Source organism: Colossoma macropomum, unplaced genomic scaffold (assembly GCF_904425465.1).
Source record: "Colossoma macropomum unplaced genomic scaffold, Colossoma_macropomum, whole genome shotgun sequence".
Classification (NCBI taxonomy): Eukaryota; Metazoa; Chordata; class Actinopteri; order Characiformes; family Serrasalmidae; genus Colossoma; species Colossoma macropomum.
This window is the reverse complement of record NW_023494800.1, coordinates 28,674,063-28,691,200: the sequence shown is the minus strand read 5'-3', so window position 1 is coordinate 28,691,200 and position 17,138 is coordinate 28,674,063. Positions and strand designations below refer to the sequence as shown.

General features: G+C 38.1%; 1 long non-coding RNA gene across 1 annotated transcript in view; it reads right to left on the bottom strand.

Annotated features, from left to right (window-relative positions):
* Positions 1-1,403, bottom strand: part of LOC118820508 — a 7,641-nt gene extending 6,238 nt beyond the window's left edge. Inside the window, exons 1-3 of the long non-coding RNA XR_005008257.1 lie at positions 1,294-1,403; positions 965-1,170; positions 657-768 (exon numbers count right to left, since the gene is read on the bottom strand). This is a non-coding gene — a long non-coding RNA (uncharacterized LOC118820508). The remainder of the gene's footprint in view (positions 1-656; positions 769-964; positions 1,171-1,293) is intronic.
* Positions 1,404-17,138: the final 15,735 nt, after the last annotated feature.

The window sequence follows — 17,138 nt, the reverse complement described above, 5'->3', positions numbered from 1 at the left end:
ATGTATGTTTTTGTTGTTTACGTTTTTTGACCACTAAATTTATTTTACTTGACTTCATAAATTTTGTTTCCATTTTTATGAGAATGCAAAATTGTTCTTTCGTCTTCAGCTTGTGCAGCCTTTAAAAAACGTATTTTCCATTGTTATAACAAAAGGGCTTTGGTGGAGGTACTATACTAAAATTACATATATTACGTATTACACTCAACCCAACTATCTTAAGCTGTAGGGAAAATGGTTACAATTTTCCCCTGATATGTCACATTCTGGGAAACTCCCTGGCACAGTGCACATTATAATAATTATCATAATAATCCATTGTTTTGACAGTAAAAGGGAATATAGTATTACATTTACACATTATTTAATATTAGTAAACAAGTTGTTTAAAATGAAATTAGTTCTCTCTCTTTCTGTATCAGTTCTGTTTCCCAACACAGCATTTAAGACTGAAGACTGTCATCAGGGTACTTGTCAATCATCACTGATATCCAAACACATCACCCAGGCTTAGTGCACACTGCTATGATTTATTGACTTGGAGTAAACAGCCCTAGTGATTAAAAGATTTCTTCAAGTTTATGTTCATTAAAGCTTCAAGAACAGTTAAAATAATCCACTATAAGCATATATAGATCAATAACAGTAATACTCACCAGAGCAGGGAATACTGTCTGTTCCTAACCTCCCCCCCTTCCAGACAGGTCTGTACAGGCTTGCAGTAGGGGGCTGCTTGGGTATTGGTGCTGAATGACTTCTATTTGGAACCTGTAGAAGAGCACAAAGTTTCGCTGTGTGGTGCAAGGATTTACATAAAGTTACAACTCATACAAAAGGACAACTCACATTTCAACAGTTTTAAAAAGGGAAGGGGAGGGGAAATCTGAAAAAAAAAATCACAAATATGAAAAAAGGCAAAAATTTTAAGCCCAAAAATAAATAAAGTATTAAAAATGTTACAAACCCATGTACAGGGAGGCTCTGGAGTAGTGCATAGCATCGGCAGGGGAGACAGGGGAGGAGGAGGTACAGTACTGCTGCTTGGAGGAGGGGGTATGACAGGAGGTGAAGGGTTTTTCTCAGATTGGAGTGGTTTCTGTGAACCTTTTGCTCTCTTTTTTGGTAACACTTCCTCCTCGCTGTCATTGTCCGTGTCTCCAAAAAAAATTACTGAGAGTGGGAGAAGAATATTAAAGAAATCAATTATATTATATTATTGTATTATTAATACAATAACTGCTTCTACTGAATGAAAAGCAATATTATACAATTGGTAAATGTGAAAATACAAACATTGGTTTATGTTTTCTCCTGCCTTTAATCTCCTCCTCTTCCTCGTCAGACTGTAGCTCTGATGTGTTATGAGTCAGGGATTTTCTTAGTAGCTGTCTTGCTTCTAAATACTGATCTGGGGGAAAAAAAAATTTGGCTCAAATCAATACAAACTTTAAATCAGATAGCTTTAGATCAAATATATAAACAAATTAGAGGGGCAGGATGCATTATTTGTTTATGATTGATAAATAAATGAATAAATAAAAAAATAAATAAATAAACAAGCAAACTTTGCTACAGGTATATTTGTTGAATGCTAACATTTATGTGTGTGTTTGTGAATGTATACTACTCTTGGAAAGCTACTGCCCCTAAATCAATTGCATTTTCTAAAATTGCCTAAAATGGCTAGGCTGGCTTTATGCAATGAAATTTTCACAAGAGTTTGATTGGTTGAAACTTAAACGAAACTTGCGTCACTTGTGTTGCATAATGTAAAGCCTCACACAACTCAAAAAATGCCATAAAACCATTCTGAAACTCAGCCACAACCATAGCTTGCTGTTATCACAATCGTTTTGGCTGGTATAATCTAGAATATTTAACATATTAGGACTGCTCTCATACTGCAAATGTAACAGTGATACTTGGAAAAATAACACAAGGCAATATAAATAAAGATGCAAAGGTAAACAACATGTTGCATGGAATTTTAATTAGCGAGAAAACTAAGTAGCTACTAATCTTGGAAACTAGTAGAATAATTCAGTGTACTGGTGTATTTTATTTAGGTTTGTGTAACTGCCAAGTTCACCACAACTCAGAAGGATAAGCTGCTTAGATGATGAGTAAGTGACTGAGTGAGTGAGTAACTGTCAAGTTGCACAGAAATTATGCTTAATGCAACTTGCAAGCTACATCTAGTTGTGTGAAAGTTTCGAAGTGTAAAGCCAGCCTCACTTTTGATGAAAAATATTTTCTTGGAATAGCTTACTGCATGATTCTGACATCATGTTTTTCCCAGTCTGATCCAGGTTCCTCTGCATTCTTCACTGCTCTTTCTATCTGATTATCACTTTTGAAATTTGGCCAATAGGTGACTCCATCAGCATACCAGCTTTGGAATTCAATTAACAGGAACATGTAGAAATCTAGAATTACAAAGATAGATGCCACAAAGAATGGAAAAATATTTTATGTCAAAGATCAGGCATCTTTTACTGACAAAATTATCAACAGTGCAGATAAAAATTAATTTGGCAGCTCAAATTTAAGTTGCAATTTTTTCTTATATTCACATAAAATTACATACTTCTATACCTAATTTTTCAACCATTGGCTGTAAAAATTTGTTCTCTGGTGTGACATCAACAAAATGTTTAGTAAAGGTGCCTGTCACAAGCTGAGCATTTGTAAACCATAATAGCTTTAAACTTTTACTTTATTTAAAATTGCACTAGATACAACTGTTTTGTTAAAATTAGAAGAAGTAGCATTATTGAGTCAGGATGGAAATTAAAACGTTAAAATATGGTGTACATGCACTGCTGCGTAGTATGTTTATTGCAGTAAAACATTTTTACTGGATTACTGAGCTCCACTGAAGAAAAACTCTTCAAAGTTTAGGAAAAGTCCCGCCTCCCAGTCTCAATTTTGCTTGGTTCTTCCTTTGAGATTGTAGGTTAGCACCCCATGCAATTTAGGGAGAGTGGATACTTTCTTTTTGATATAAGCGTCCCAATGTTATCCACAAAGGGCTAGAGTGGGTGCAGGTTTTTGTTCCAAACAAGAGGAAGACACCTGATTCTAACAGTTTAATCAGTCAGTCTCGGTCTTTAAACAACTGATCATGTGAGCTCCTTCTTTGTTGCAATGAAAACCTGCAGCCACACCAGCCCTTTGCGAGTAAGACTGGACACCCCTGCATTACTGCTTCTGATAATTTAAACGTATTCACCTCGAAACTTTACAACCAATTCAAATTTTGTTAGTTGCAGCATAATTTGACTATGAAATCTAACTACTGTGGCAAATTATTGAAGTCATCTCAAAAAACTTCTCAAATAATTGAGATTAGGTGATTTGTCGTTCTTGCGACAGGCCCAGGACCACCACTGAATATCTCTGCGATGAGTTGGAGTGATCCAACTAATGCTAATTCACTTGTGGCTGAATGCAAACAAATCTTCACAGCAATGTTCCGTCATCTGTAAAGCCTTTCCCAGAAGAGTAGACGCTGATATTGCAGCGAAGGCTGGAACAAGCTCCCTATTAATACCACTAATTTCAAAATGAACATTGGACAACCAGGTGTCTACGAATTTCTGCATATGTATTTTACTTGTATTTGTCACTGCAAACACAAAAATGGAGCATCATGGCAAACACCCTTTGGAACTGCAAACTACCCTGAAGTGAAACTTAAAATAGTTGTGTAAAAATTATATTACTCTTACCTTAACAATGATGCGGTTACCAATCACCTCACTGTGATGCAGTTTTATGACCAGATTACCTGTTGTTAAGAAAATAAAGCACATAGGACAAATTGTTAATTTTGGACACACATATGATGGTCCTGATGATGAAATGGCAATAAATAGTTTACACAAGAGGTTGTTCCCCACGCCCAACACATTTTAACATTTTCCCAGCTCTAATACTTCAATTCAGTTAGGGATTGTTAATTATCTGGTTAGTTTAATAAGGTGTGTTGTAAGCATGAAAAACACTAAATATGTGCAGGGCAGGGGATATAAATGAAATATGTTTGGGAACCACTGGATTAGCTTTAGATTTAGCACAAATCTACCTACACAATGAGTACTTACAGTGAAGTTTTATCCTGTTTCACATTTGATATCCTGTTTCACAGTAGCATGCAGCTGATGTAGTTGATGCAGTCAGTCTTTGTCATAGTATCTGATAGTCACTAAGTCATTTTGTATAAGCCATCAACCCAAATCTAAATAAACCATATGCAAAGGACTAATTCTGAACTACAACAATTTTAGGGTACAAGACAGATGTAAACTAATAAACAGAATGTGTGCAGTCCCAGGGACCCTCTTCCCTGCACAGTGTTATACTTTCCCTGTTCTAACACATACATTGATCAGGCATAACATCATGACCATCTCCATGTTTCTACACTTATTGTCCATTTTACCAGCTCCACTTTCTATATAGGTGCACTTTGTAGTTCTACAATTACAGACTGTAGTCCATCTGTTTCTCTGCATACTTTGTTAGCCCCCTTTTACCCTGTTCTTCAGTGGTCAGGACCCCCATGGACCCTCACAGAGCAGGTACTATTTGGGTGGTGCATCATTCTCAGTACTGCAGTAACACTGACGTGGTGGTGGTGTGTTAGTGTGTGTTGCTGGTACAAGTGGATCAGACACAGCAGTGTTGCTGGAGTTTTTAAACACCTCAGTGTCACTGCTGGACTGAAAATAGTCCACCAACCAAAAATATCCAGCCAACAGCGTCCTGTGGGCAGCGTCCTGTGACCACTGATGAAGGACTAGAGGATGACCAACACAAACTGTGCAGCAGCAGATGAGCTATCGTCTCTGACTTTACATCTACAAGGTGGACTGACAAGGTAGGAGTGTCTAATAGAGTGGACAGTGTTTAAAAACTCCAGCAGCACTGCTGTGTCTGATCCACTCTGACCAGCACAACACACACTAACACCACCACCACTGCAGTGCTGAGAATGAGCCACCACCCAAATAGTACCTGCTCTGTGAGGGTCTATGAGGGTCCTGACCACTGAAGAACAGGGTAAAAGGGGGCTAACAAAGTACGCAGAGAAACAGATGGACTACAGTCTGTAATCTCTGATCTAACCTAGCATCGTTCCTCGGGACCATAGCCTTCCCAGTCTACCAAGTATTGGAGAGTCCTACAATGCCGCCTAGAATCCAACAGGGCCCAGACCAGGTACGCCGGTGACGCATCAATGTCCAAGGGCGGTGGGGCCTCCACTGGGGTAAAAACCTGACGACCAGCAGTAGAAACAGTTTTGAGTGATGAAACATGAAAAGTAGGTGAAATCATATAGTGGGTAGGCAACTGATGGTAAGAGACAGGATTAATCCTCCGGACAATCTTAAAAGGCCCCATATACTTGGGACTTAGTTTTTTACATGGCAATTTCAATTTCAAATCCTTAGACAGCCATACCCTCTGACCCACTCCATATGTAGGGCAGTCTCTGCGATGGCGGTCCTCTTGGATCTTCTGTCTCCTTATTGCCCTCTGTAGACAAACATGAGCTTCCTCCTATGTCTGCTCACTCCGCCTCATCCAGTCATCAACAAACTTCAGATGGCTCTCCAGACCAGGGAAACAGAGGAGGTTGGTACCCTATGACACACTGAAATGGGGTTAGGCCTGTGGAAGTATGCATCAATGAATTTTGTGCATATTCTGCCCAGGGTAAATAATGGCTCCAGTCAAATTGGTAGTTGCTGCAATATGGACACAGAAACCTGCCAATTTCCTGGTTGAGTCTTTCCACTTGCCCATTGGATTGGAGATGATAACCAGAAGACAGGCTGACTGTGATGTTCAACAACTTACAAAAGGCTTGCCAAACATGGGAGGTAAACTAGGGACCCCGGTCTGAAACAATGTCTTCTGGGAGACCATAAAACCTAAATACTTCACGAAACAATGTCTCAGCAGTTTCCATGGCAGTAGGTAACTTGCTTAATGGAATGAGTCTACACCCCTTGGAGAATCGGTCAATGACCACCACGATGACTGTATGGCCCTGAGATGAAGGGAGGTCCATCATAAAATCAATAGACAAATGGGACCATGGACGATGAGGAATGGGGAGCAGCAGCCCCACAGGCAATTGACGTGGCGTCCTGCTTTGTGCATAAACAACACAGGCATTAACAAAAAAGTTGAATCTGGTAAAAGAGCCCACTGGGCCTGATGTGGGTTTAAACATTTGGCTGCCTTTATGTATTCTAGGTTTTGGTGATCAGTGAGAATCATGAATGGATAGCGGGCCCCCTCCAACCAGCGTCTTTATTCTTACAATGCAGCCTTAACTGCTAATAATTCTCTGTTACCAACATCATAGTTTCGCTCAGTAGGAGTGAGTTTTCTTGAGTAGAAGGTGCATGGATACATTTTTGCAGGTGTACCGTGACATTGTCATAGTATAGCCCCTATCCCTGTGTCAGACGCATCTACTTCCACAACAAATGGCAGGGTTGGGTCTGGATGTTTCAGAATGGGAGCAGTAGTAAATTTGGACTTCAGTTCTACAAAGGCCTTCCCAGCGGCTTCATTCCATGTCAGGGACTTGGGTTTTCCCCATAATAAGGAAGTCAAGGGGGCAGCAATTGTGCTGAAACCACGGATGAATCACCGGTAAAAATTCACAAACCCAATAAACCTTAGTAGTTCTTTGATGGATCGGGGAAGTGGCCAGTCTGTAACAGCTTTCACCTTGTTATTGTCCATCTGAACCCCTTGAGCACTGATGACGTAACCCAGAAAAGAAATCACAGATGTGTGGAACTCACATTTCTCAAGTTTTACAAACAGATGATGCTCTTGTAATCATTTTAAGACATGTCTGACATGAGCGACATTCTTCCCTATTTTTGGAATAGATAAGGATGTCATCAATGTACACAATGACCCATCGGTCAAGCATGTCACGAAGTACTTCATTGATGAAAGACTGGAACATGGAAGGGGCATTTACCAGGCCATAAGACATTACCGTGTACTCGTAGTGCCCTCTTGTGGTGACAAAAGCCGTCTTCCATTCATCTCCTTCACGAATTCGAACTAAATTATAGGCACTACAGAGATCCAATTTGTTGAAGATTGTTGCTTGGCAAAGTTGTTCTAACGTGGAAGGCACTAAAGGGAGGGGGTAACTGTATTTTACAGTAATTGCATTCAAGCCCTGGTAACCGATACAAGGCCTCAACCCACGATCCTTCTTTTCAATAAAAAAACCCTGCTGCGGATGGGGATGTAGAGGGGCGGATGTACCCTCGTTCTAGAACTTCCTGAATGTATTCTTCCATGGCAGCAGTTTCGGGAATGGAAAGGGGGTAGACTCGGCTCTTAGGAGGGGTGGTACCTGGCAGCAATTCTATAGCACAGTCCCAGGGACGATGAGGGGGTAATCATGTTGCTTTGGTTTTGCTAAAAACCACAGAAAGGTCAGAATATTCGGCAGGTAACAGGACTTGCTTTTGTGTGTCAGGACTCTCAATGTATGTGGTTAGACAGGGAAGGGCCAGACAATGGCCGTGGCAATAAGGACTCCAATGTGTGAGATCTCTGGTGCATTAAGAAGCCTTGGCATAAATCAGGGGTTCCATCGTATTTATCTGGGATGGATAGTGGGACTGAAATTGGCAGATGGCTTGTTGTGGAAAGGGGGGCTGGGGCGGAGCTGGAGGGTGCAGCCATGGGTGCAGATTGCAGCTGCAAGGCTCTGAGGGAGTGAATGAGCTCCTCCATGGTGCAATTAAGTTGTTGCAGGTGTTGTTTGTGTGATCCCAGTAATCGGCCCTGAGCCATTACCGCTTCCTGAAACTCCTGTAAACCTGCTGGATCTGATGAAGGCAAAGTATTCTGTGACGAAGCAGACTCAGAAACTTGAGAAGGATCCATGTGCAGATTTATTGACAAAAGGGCAGTCCAAAACTCAAGGTCAAAAGGCAAAGCAAAAAAGATCATAACAGAGAAATCAGTCCAAAAAGCCAGGCAGACAGAGCAAAAGGGACAAAAAACAAAAGCAGATTCCAAGAGGTCAGGCAGAGGTTCAAAACACCAGAAAGACAGACAAAACAAACGCTCAGTAGTCAGACTTGAAAGAACTGGCAATACTTGACTGGCTGAATGGGAGGACTATTTAAGGTGTGACTGACTAAGGAGATAAGGTACAGGTGGCTTGATACTGGGAACAGGGCTAGTACTCGGGAGAGTGAGATCTCTGGTGGCCAGATAGTGAATTGCTGATGCTGACATTTGTGTTCTAAGGCTCTGATTCATAGCCCTCCAACAGTGAACGAAACCTTAAGACAGGGAAAATAATGTTGAATCTAGAGCCCTAAAACCAGGCAAATGTCCAGTAGCATGAGCTAGCCATTTGGACTGGTCCAATGGCCAGGTCCCATAATCATAACACCAACACAAAATCCCTTAGAATCAGGCCAAGACCCAAACTTGTATAGAATAGGAACTATAATATTTAAATGGTCATTTGTAGGCCAGCCCCCAAGATCTTTTAACTGCAATTCTGAACTGAGGCCAACCATGAAAAGAAATTGCAATGAAATATCTGAGCCAATACCCAGTATCAGCCATTTAATCTTGAAAGAGTAAGATCAGACACAAGCTATTTAACACAGGCCCAGAGGCCTCTAAGCAATTACAATATAATAGGAAATTAAAATTGTTTAGAGAAGACCTGGTAACCATGACTAGGCTTCTAGGATTTATGTTCTAAGAGTCTTGTCAGCAGCCCACTAACAATGAGCCAAACCCTCAGAAAGGGAAAACGTTACCCTGAAATGGCGTTTACTGCAGTTCACAAGCACTTAAATGCTTTAGCAGAGCCAGTAACGCTATGCAGTGTTACCTTATCTTACGACAATATTATGATTATAAACAGACATTTATCTCATAACATACCATTTAAATGTAAAGGAAATTATGTCAGCTTTACAAAGGCTAGAAACACTATGCAGTATTATCTTCAAGTGAAGACACTGACATAATTATGAACAGACATTTCTGCCACAAAATACCCTCAATGTAATTGAACTGACCTAAAGTCACATTTTCATGAGAAATAATACTAAAGGTTATCTTGGTTGACTAAACGTGCGCAATACTGATATCGCCATTATAGACATTAACCCAGATAGCAAAGTAACGTTCAATCAATGTTGATATTATGTCATTTTCGTTGCTTTTGGTTGATGACCTAAAATCAACTTTGATTCAACATTGATATAGGTTGAATTCTTAACCGTTGTTTAATCGTTGAAATAAAGACATAGAATCAACGTTGTACTTGGTTATTGTCTTCAACATTTCCCAGGTAGCAAACTTACATGACTGCTTGTACTAACTAAAAGCAAGCAGAATTGTAACACATCACTACAGGGTGCATACATTCCACTTTTGTCATTTACAGCCTAATTAATTTTATCCAGCTTTTCTTGATATGGCGCATATTTGGAGGGCAGGCACTGCATCCAAAAACACCAAAGGGCTATACTCATTAACCGACATTGCATATAAGTACTTGTTCTTCTACAAAGCCTTGTTTTATTTAGGCCTACCGCTTCCCAAACAGATAGGGCTTCAGTCGAGTTGGTATATAGAAATCTGCCATCCCAGCTTGGCGCAGCTGGGGCACCCTGCAGTTGGCCCACGTTTGGTTGAATGCGTATAAGCTGCCTGGAACACGACACAATCGTGGCACATAACTAGTTAAACAAGCCTTTCCTCAGTTGAAATCAGGAGCATGGAAACACTAAAATTGGCAGAGCAGGGGTACTCCTGGACCAGCACTTGGATCCAATGAACTATTCAAGACAGACACTAGTAAAATTCTGTGCATCTTTATTTAAGTAGTGGATCAATTATGTACAATGAGGTTAAGAATTAGGAACTACTTTGTGTGCTGACTAGATTTAATAGATGTTTAATCATGTTTGGAAAGTAAACTTTGGAAAATAATATTTATTGAGAGCATCAGCAAACCATTATGAACATCCAAATGCTACTCCTTGTGAATGTTTATATGTGAGTGCCTGTCAACAGATCATGCAGTGTTAGAGACAACATGCAGTGATCACAAGTTACCATTTGTTGAAAAAGTGTTTAGAGCATTGGGTATACAGTACATTAAACTACACTATGAAAAAAGAGCATCTCGCAGATACAAATCCACTGCCGTGATCCAAGGACTCTCATTAGTAAATAGACAATCACGAAAATTAACATTTTGAAAATGGCATTTTAGCATTAAGTGAACCAATAGAAATTCATTTTCAACCCATACAGACATACACCGTCACTTTACTTTGCAAGTAAATATACAAAATAGCTACCTTTCATTACTGATAACCTGACACTATACTTCACAGGTGGTAAGTGCCCATGTTGAGAATGAAAACTGACCATGTCTGTGTCACTGCTTAGCTGATCCACTACCCAATTAATATATGGTTAACAGCAGTTCTATGGTGGTCGCTTTCCACCGATGGATGGGGTAGAGGGTAGTTGATAAATTGTGCAGTGATTGATGAGCTACAGTCATTAGCTGTAAACCTACGAAGTGTACCTGTATAGTAGGAACGTATCTGTTAATTCTACATTTAATTTTGGGCAATATAGAATACTTTTGGTAGATGCCAGTGATGCTGGATTGTGATACTAAAACGACTGTACTTTTATTTCTCTGTAATGCTAATCAGGTGGATGATGTCCCAGTTTCTACATTTTTAAATATTTGTGTATCAGCAACAACAGATAAGCGCATAAAAAATATCCAATATCAGCATCAATTGAAAATTTCACAGTTGAAAATTTCCATACCAGTGCATGCCTAGATAAAAGTATGTAGCCTTAGTAAGAATAATCTAGACTTTGTCAGATTCAAGTATCTCAATGTCAATCTAGACAGAGGCATCAGCAGTCTATAATTAACAGTGTAATGTTGGTACCAAAATGCATACATACATAAATGGCATTTTAACTTTCAGTGAACTTTTAAAAGTACAATCTCATCCCAAATGGTGCACAGAGACATTCATATTTACATATGTACTTTGATACTAACATTAAACTATAAGCAATAGTCTAATGTTGGTACTGAAATACATAATTAGGCCCGTTATGAAATAGCCTGGCTTAAATACACTTTACTGTGGCATGTCATGGTGGTCATGACATGTTAATAAAGAGGACCTTTAAAAACTTCTGCAATATTCAATCACTGAGATCTAAACAAAGTCACTCAGAGTGGTTTGATTTGATACGGTTCATTGTAGATATTTCTTTACACTGGTGGTGACAGGAACCAGGGGTCACCATGTCTTCAACACAAGCATAGCAAAAATGACCAGTGAACCTACCCGTGTTTTCTGAGATTGTATATATGTTGATGATGGTAAAATGGCGCCAAGTCTGAAAAAATAAGTTTTCCCTGCATGTATCCCTCTACCACAATTGTGTTTTGTAAAAATACACTGTAGATCAAATCCATCTCAAACCTAACCTAAAACAATGTTTCAGGCATCAGGCAGTGTATTTATAAACATTTTTATGTAATAACTTTCTGTAAGCGAGCGTATAAAGACATGGTTCCTCTTACCACCTGTCACTACCACTGTGAACAAATCTCATGTATTAAGTATTATGTGTAAATATTCTAATTTGTCAGTCTACTAACCATATGCTTTGTGCAATTAGACCAATTTAACATTATAGCACAGCCACATCAAATTTTTCATGATATATGTTTGGCTTTTGTCATTCAAAGAGCAAAGCAGCATTACTCATACCCTTCCCACTTTTTGCAATGCCCCACTTTTTTCTAAAATAAACCAAGGCTAAAAAGATAGCAATGATAGTAAGATGCAGTGGGGAACTGGGTTGGAGAGGTCACAGGATTGGTATTTCAATCGATAATACTTTTTAAACAAGAAAATATATGAAACACTCATACCAGCGCCCACATCCTTCCATGCCACTACCATGTCAGTGTCACTGCTATGCTGAGAATGGTCCACTGCCCAAATAATATCTGGTCAGTAGTGGTCCTATGATGTTCTCTTTCCACTAATTTATAAAGAAGAAATGCTAAATTGTGCAGCAACAGATGGGGTTCAATGAGAAACTGGTAAGTGTTTCTGAAGAGATAAAGTGATAAACTGGCAACTTAGCAACCCTTATACAGAGTCATGAGCTATTGTTTCATGAAAGTGTACTTAACTTTGAACCGGTCTGGGGCTGAGCATAGGTACAAAACTTCAGAAGATTTTCATATGTGAGACTCATACTACAATACAACTTAGTACAACACAGTCATATTCCAAAGTTGTCAAGGAGTGTCAAAATATGGTGTATACTCTTAAGGTTAATTAAATAAGGTAATAAAAATAAAGAAGAAGTGTACAAACTACAGGCCTACCAACATAAGAGACAAAAAGCCTGTGATTTCAATAAAGACCCAGTGAAGACCAACAATTTCAATGTCAGTAGTTTTACATGCATTAGGTTAGGTAGTACATTGTATTGGAGAAAAACACCAAAGCTACTAGCCTAATTGTCAACAAACACCCATTAATTTCCCCATTATCCCCTCCAATCCAATCCAGTCTTTTAATATACAGCATCAACTGATGCTAAGTCTAGTCTAATTTTAGCATCTTCAGACAGTACAGTTGCACAATTTAGGTAAGACATGTATGGCTGCCATTTAATGCTACAGTGAAATTACTTACTTTTTAGTATTTAATAATGTGACATTCTGACTCACATGTTTAGATCTTTGGCCAACTTTATGATTTACGGTTTAATATTTACTTCTTCAGTCTTGTTTACATCCCTGATGATTCAGATACTTTAATATGCAGCAAAATCATTGATATGTAGGAGTTTGCACACTTTAAAATTATATAGGTTTTATTTGTTGTAGAATACTTATGTGGAATAATCATTTAATAGTATCTAGGTCTACAACAACTAATGGACATTTTCAATAATGTTGATAAACTGAATTGTTGGCAAATCATGTTACCCATCAGCTATCTTAATGATGTTTGCGGTTCTCATGATTCAAAGAGAGAAATACATTTGTCCACCCTGCAGTACAGAGTCGTGCACAACCCAAACAATCAAAAACTAAAAATACTGTTTCCTGTAGGATATGTAAAACTGACCTCAGCAGGCAGCATACCCATCAGCATTATTAAATACTTATATTTTACTTAAACTTCAGCCAAAAGAAAAAACAAACAATTTTACTGCTTGGCTGATTTATCTCAATCTTAGTTGAAGGGTCTGTTGTAATGTCTATTTTAATCGTTTATAACATGCTTGGTTCTCACCAATTAACCTCAGGGGGAATCCCTGATGCCATCTTAAAGTCAACCTAAAATCAAAATAAATATATAATTATATATATAGTGCTAATATATATTATATTATATTATATTATAGCGCTAGCTAGGAAGGAGGACTGGTTTCAAGCATGTCCCCCTGAAACTTCAGTTTTTACATGATATTTTGACACCATTATTGCATTGTCAGGGGTTAATGAATATATTACTATTATAATCAATAAGAAATCCATAATCATATACTAAAAGTTCAGTGACAAAAGTGTATTAATCCTCTCACTAAGGAAAGGCCATGCTGTGTGAAGGTCAGGGGATTTCGCAATGGAGAGTACCTAAAGTTCAGAAGCTTCTAGAAACTAGTGTGCTTTGTTGCAAGAACAAGCTGGCCTGTGAGAGGGGAGGTAAAGCTGATAGGAAACTAAACTGTATCAGTGTTGGAACCAGTTTAAAAAAAGATAGAATTTAATTAAAAACCTTGAGAAGATGAGGGCAGCTTAGGATAGCTGAGCATGCCAGTTTTTAAAAAAACAAGGACACGTGTGGTTGAAAATAAGGGTTTCCAACTGAAGCGTAAGGATGGGAAACAATGGGAACCAAAGTGAAATGAGAAAAGGTGAGAGGGAGTATAAAAAAAGGGTATAAAAAATGATGTTTCTGTAATGTACTTTGCATTTGGCTGTCCGGGAGCCATCTTGCCACCTGAAGCTCAATAAATGCAGAGTGGGCCTTTTCCTTCCTTCACAAAGAACTCTACGGCTGAAGTCTTTTATTCAACTTTCTTTTATTTTTGACTGCACTTTATTTTATTTTGCGTTCATGATGAGAACAAGCAACTAGATTTATTAAAAAACTAAAACAGTTATAGAAATTAGTTTAATTTTTCATATGTTGGGGCTTTGAGCTAGAGGGAATTGCACTTAGTCCCGACAGCATAATCACATGAAGCATAAATGTGCAGTTCTGGAAATACATTTTCATTTAAACAAAGCTACTTGAAAAGCATCTAAATGTTTGTGCAAATGAAATGTCAACATTAAATTCAATAACAATACTATACCAAATTAAAATGGTAAAATTGAATTTGAATTTTCATTTTGAGCTGAACACAGCATATATGAGTGGGAAATTTAAATTCAAACATTGCTATTTTATATATAGCATTTTCATTTAAATTTTGCTACTGATATGCTTTCATATTCAAAGGTTGTTTCATTACTACATTAGCTCAAGCAAGTTTTGTTAGATAAGCCCTTACAGGGGCAAGAGGTGAGGGATTGAATCAACATAAGTGTAGACAGTTGCCTAGCAATCACTTTTTTGTCGTGGTCGTGCTTTGTAGCATGTGAAGACACATGGCAGCCATCCGATGCCTTCCTTTGCGAAATATGAAGAAAGACAAATTGTGTCAAACTACTAACCTAAAGTGGCCTAATCAGCTGAATAGTATTATTGTCTCCTAGCTTTCGATACTTAGCAGCTTGCAAATGATAAGAGACCCAGCTTGAGCTCAAAGAAACAAACATTACTCTCCACTTCCGTCTATGTGTTATAGCAGCAGTCAGAAATTAGATCTTTTGTTGTTGTTGTAAGACGTATGTATCACAAACACTGTCTGGTTTCACCTCTAGTTTCAATTCACATCTACATGAAACTAATGGAAACACACCAAATTTCCAACCTGTTTACTGCAACGTAAACACAGAACTGTGATAATGAAAAACTGTGAAAAATTATTGCTGTCAGCCTAAAAAAATGTTATCAGCTTAAATAACTACAATCATTCGATTGTGTAATAAATGAGTGATTGAAGAAAGGATTAAGACAATCTCCAGTCCTGCTATCTTGACACTGAGATAACATAAAAGAGAGATAAAAAAATTCATGTTCATCACAAACAGACTGCATACCTGCTCCTCATCTTCATCACTAGCACACTGCACTCCTGTTCCTCTTCACTAATACACCGCACTCCTGCTCCTCTTTACTAATACACTGCACTCCTGCTACTCTTCATCGCTAACACACATCATAAACACAACAGTTTATTGTCTTTATTTATTGTCTGCTAGACTGTTGCTATATCATGTAAATGTAGCACTATGTCCTGGAATGCAAAAGTATTTCCCCCTGCTAAAAACGGTAAAATATGTCCTCCGCTTGCTTGCCCAGTGGGTCTGAAGGGGGAAGGAGCGAGAAATAAACGCTTTTGCTGCACCGTGCACTTTATGAATTTTGTATTCTAAAACCGTTACTCTTTTCAGTTCGTTATTTGAGGTTTCAAGGTGGTTATTACAAAACATAGACTTAAGGAAAATGTTCAAAATGTCTACACAATTTTAGATAATTCAATAAGTGTGTGTGATTAAAAACACACTGTTGGTATGTTAGACTGTAACACATATTAAAATTATTAATAACAGTAGTTGTCTTAATTTGCGTTAGTTAGCTAGTTAGAGTTAACTTACCGTGAATTTATCTCTGACAGATGAAAGACCAACAGTCCCTGTGTTAATTCTTAGCCTATTTTCTTTGAATTCACAGTTAATAACCTGAAATATATACCTGACCACTGTTAATTGTGAGTTACTAATGCGAATAATTTAACCTTTTAACTCGGTTAGATAGCAAATGATCAGTTCATAATATAAGCTAATGCTAGCTTAGCTTTTCAAAATCTTGGCCAAACCCAAAATGCATCTTAGCTATTGGTTTGAATTTGCTGTTTTGATAACAATCAGCTAGCTAGGTTAGCTAATTTAGCTGGCTAGAAATTAGCTAAAGCTGCAGAAGATTAAATAGGATTTCTATAAAAAAAGTTTTTGTTTATTCTCACGATTGTAAAGAAAATGCCTCAAAAATTTCAATGTAACTGGTGCTAGCTAACCATACTGCGAGCATGTCGTTCAATAAAATCAGCTAAAGCTAACATTTCATGAGCTAACATTAGAGAGCATAGCTATATTAGCCAGTTATTTATTTGGCAAAATAAACTTCAGAAATTCAGAAACATTTTCATACATTTCTTGTAGCTTCATATTAGCAATGGTATCAACGTTCAAAGTGAATAACACAAAAACATACCTTTGTACTGGTTCCTAAAAGCCACTCCCTTCAGACACAACCGTCTTACTGCAACACCTCATACACAGCTTGTGTTAGACAGACCAGACCACCGGATATGCGTGGGCAGGGTAACTGCAACTGTCAGCTATGCGATTTGACCATTCAGAGCACGTTATCATTGGTATATCGAATCTAATACCAGTTGGAGCTCATTCAAAAATGGTCTAATCGTGTTCCAAAATGTGTGCACCCTCCCCCTCTCTAAATGCTACATATGCCCTGCACATTAGCTTTCAGAAGGGCATGCAAGAATCTACACCATGAGTTCAGAATGACTAAAAAATACACTTTTGAAGCTTTTGACCTAATTTATCACAAAAATGACTAATCCTATTTCCTTTAACCTTTTTTCCTTTTTGTAAGGAGTGTCATGTCATTATATATATATATATATATATATATATATATATATATATATATATATATATATATATATAAAATGAGTCTGGATTTCCAAATTAACCTTTGTAAAGCTTCAGGAAGATATCCTTTAGTCTTCAATTTCTTGTTGTTAAGGGGTCTGTTGTGCTCAGTATTTTTGCAGAGGCTTTCAATAAGTATCCTGCCTTGCTAGCAGTCAAAATGATTCCAATTCATTACATTGCAGGA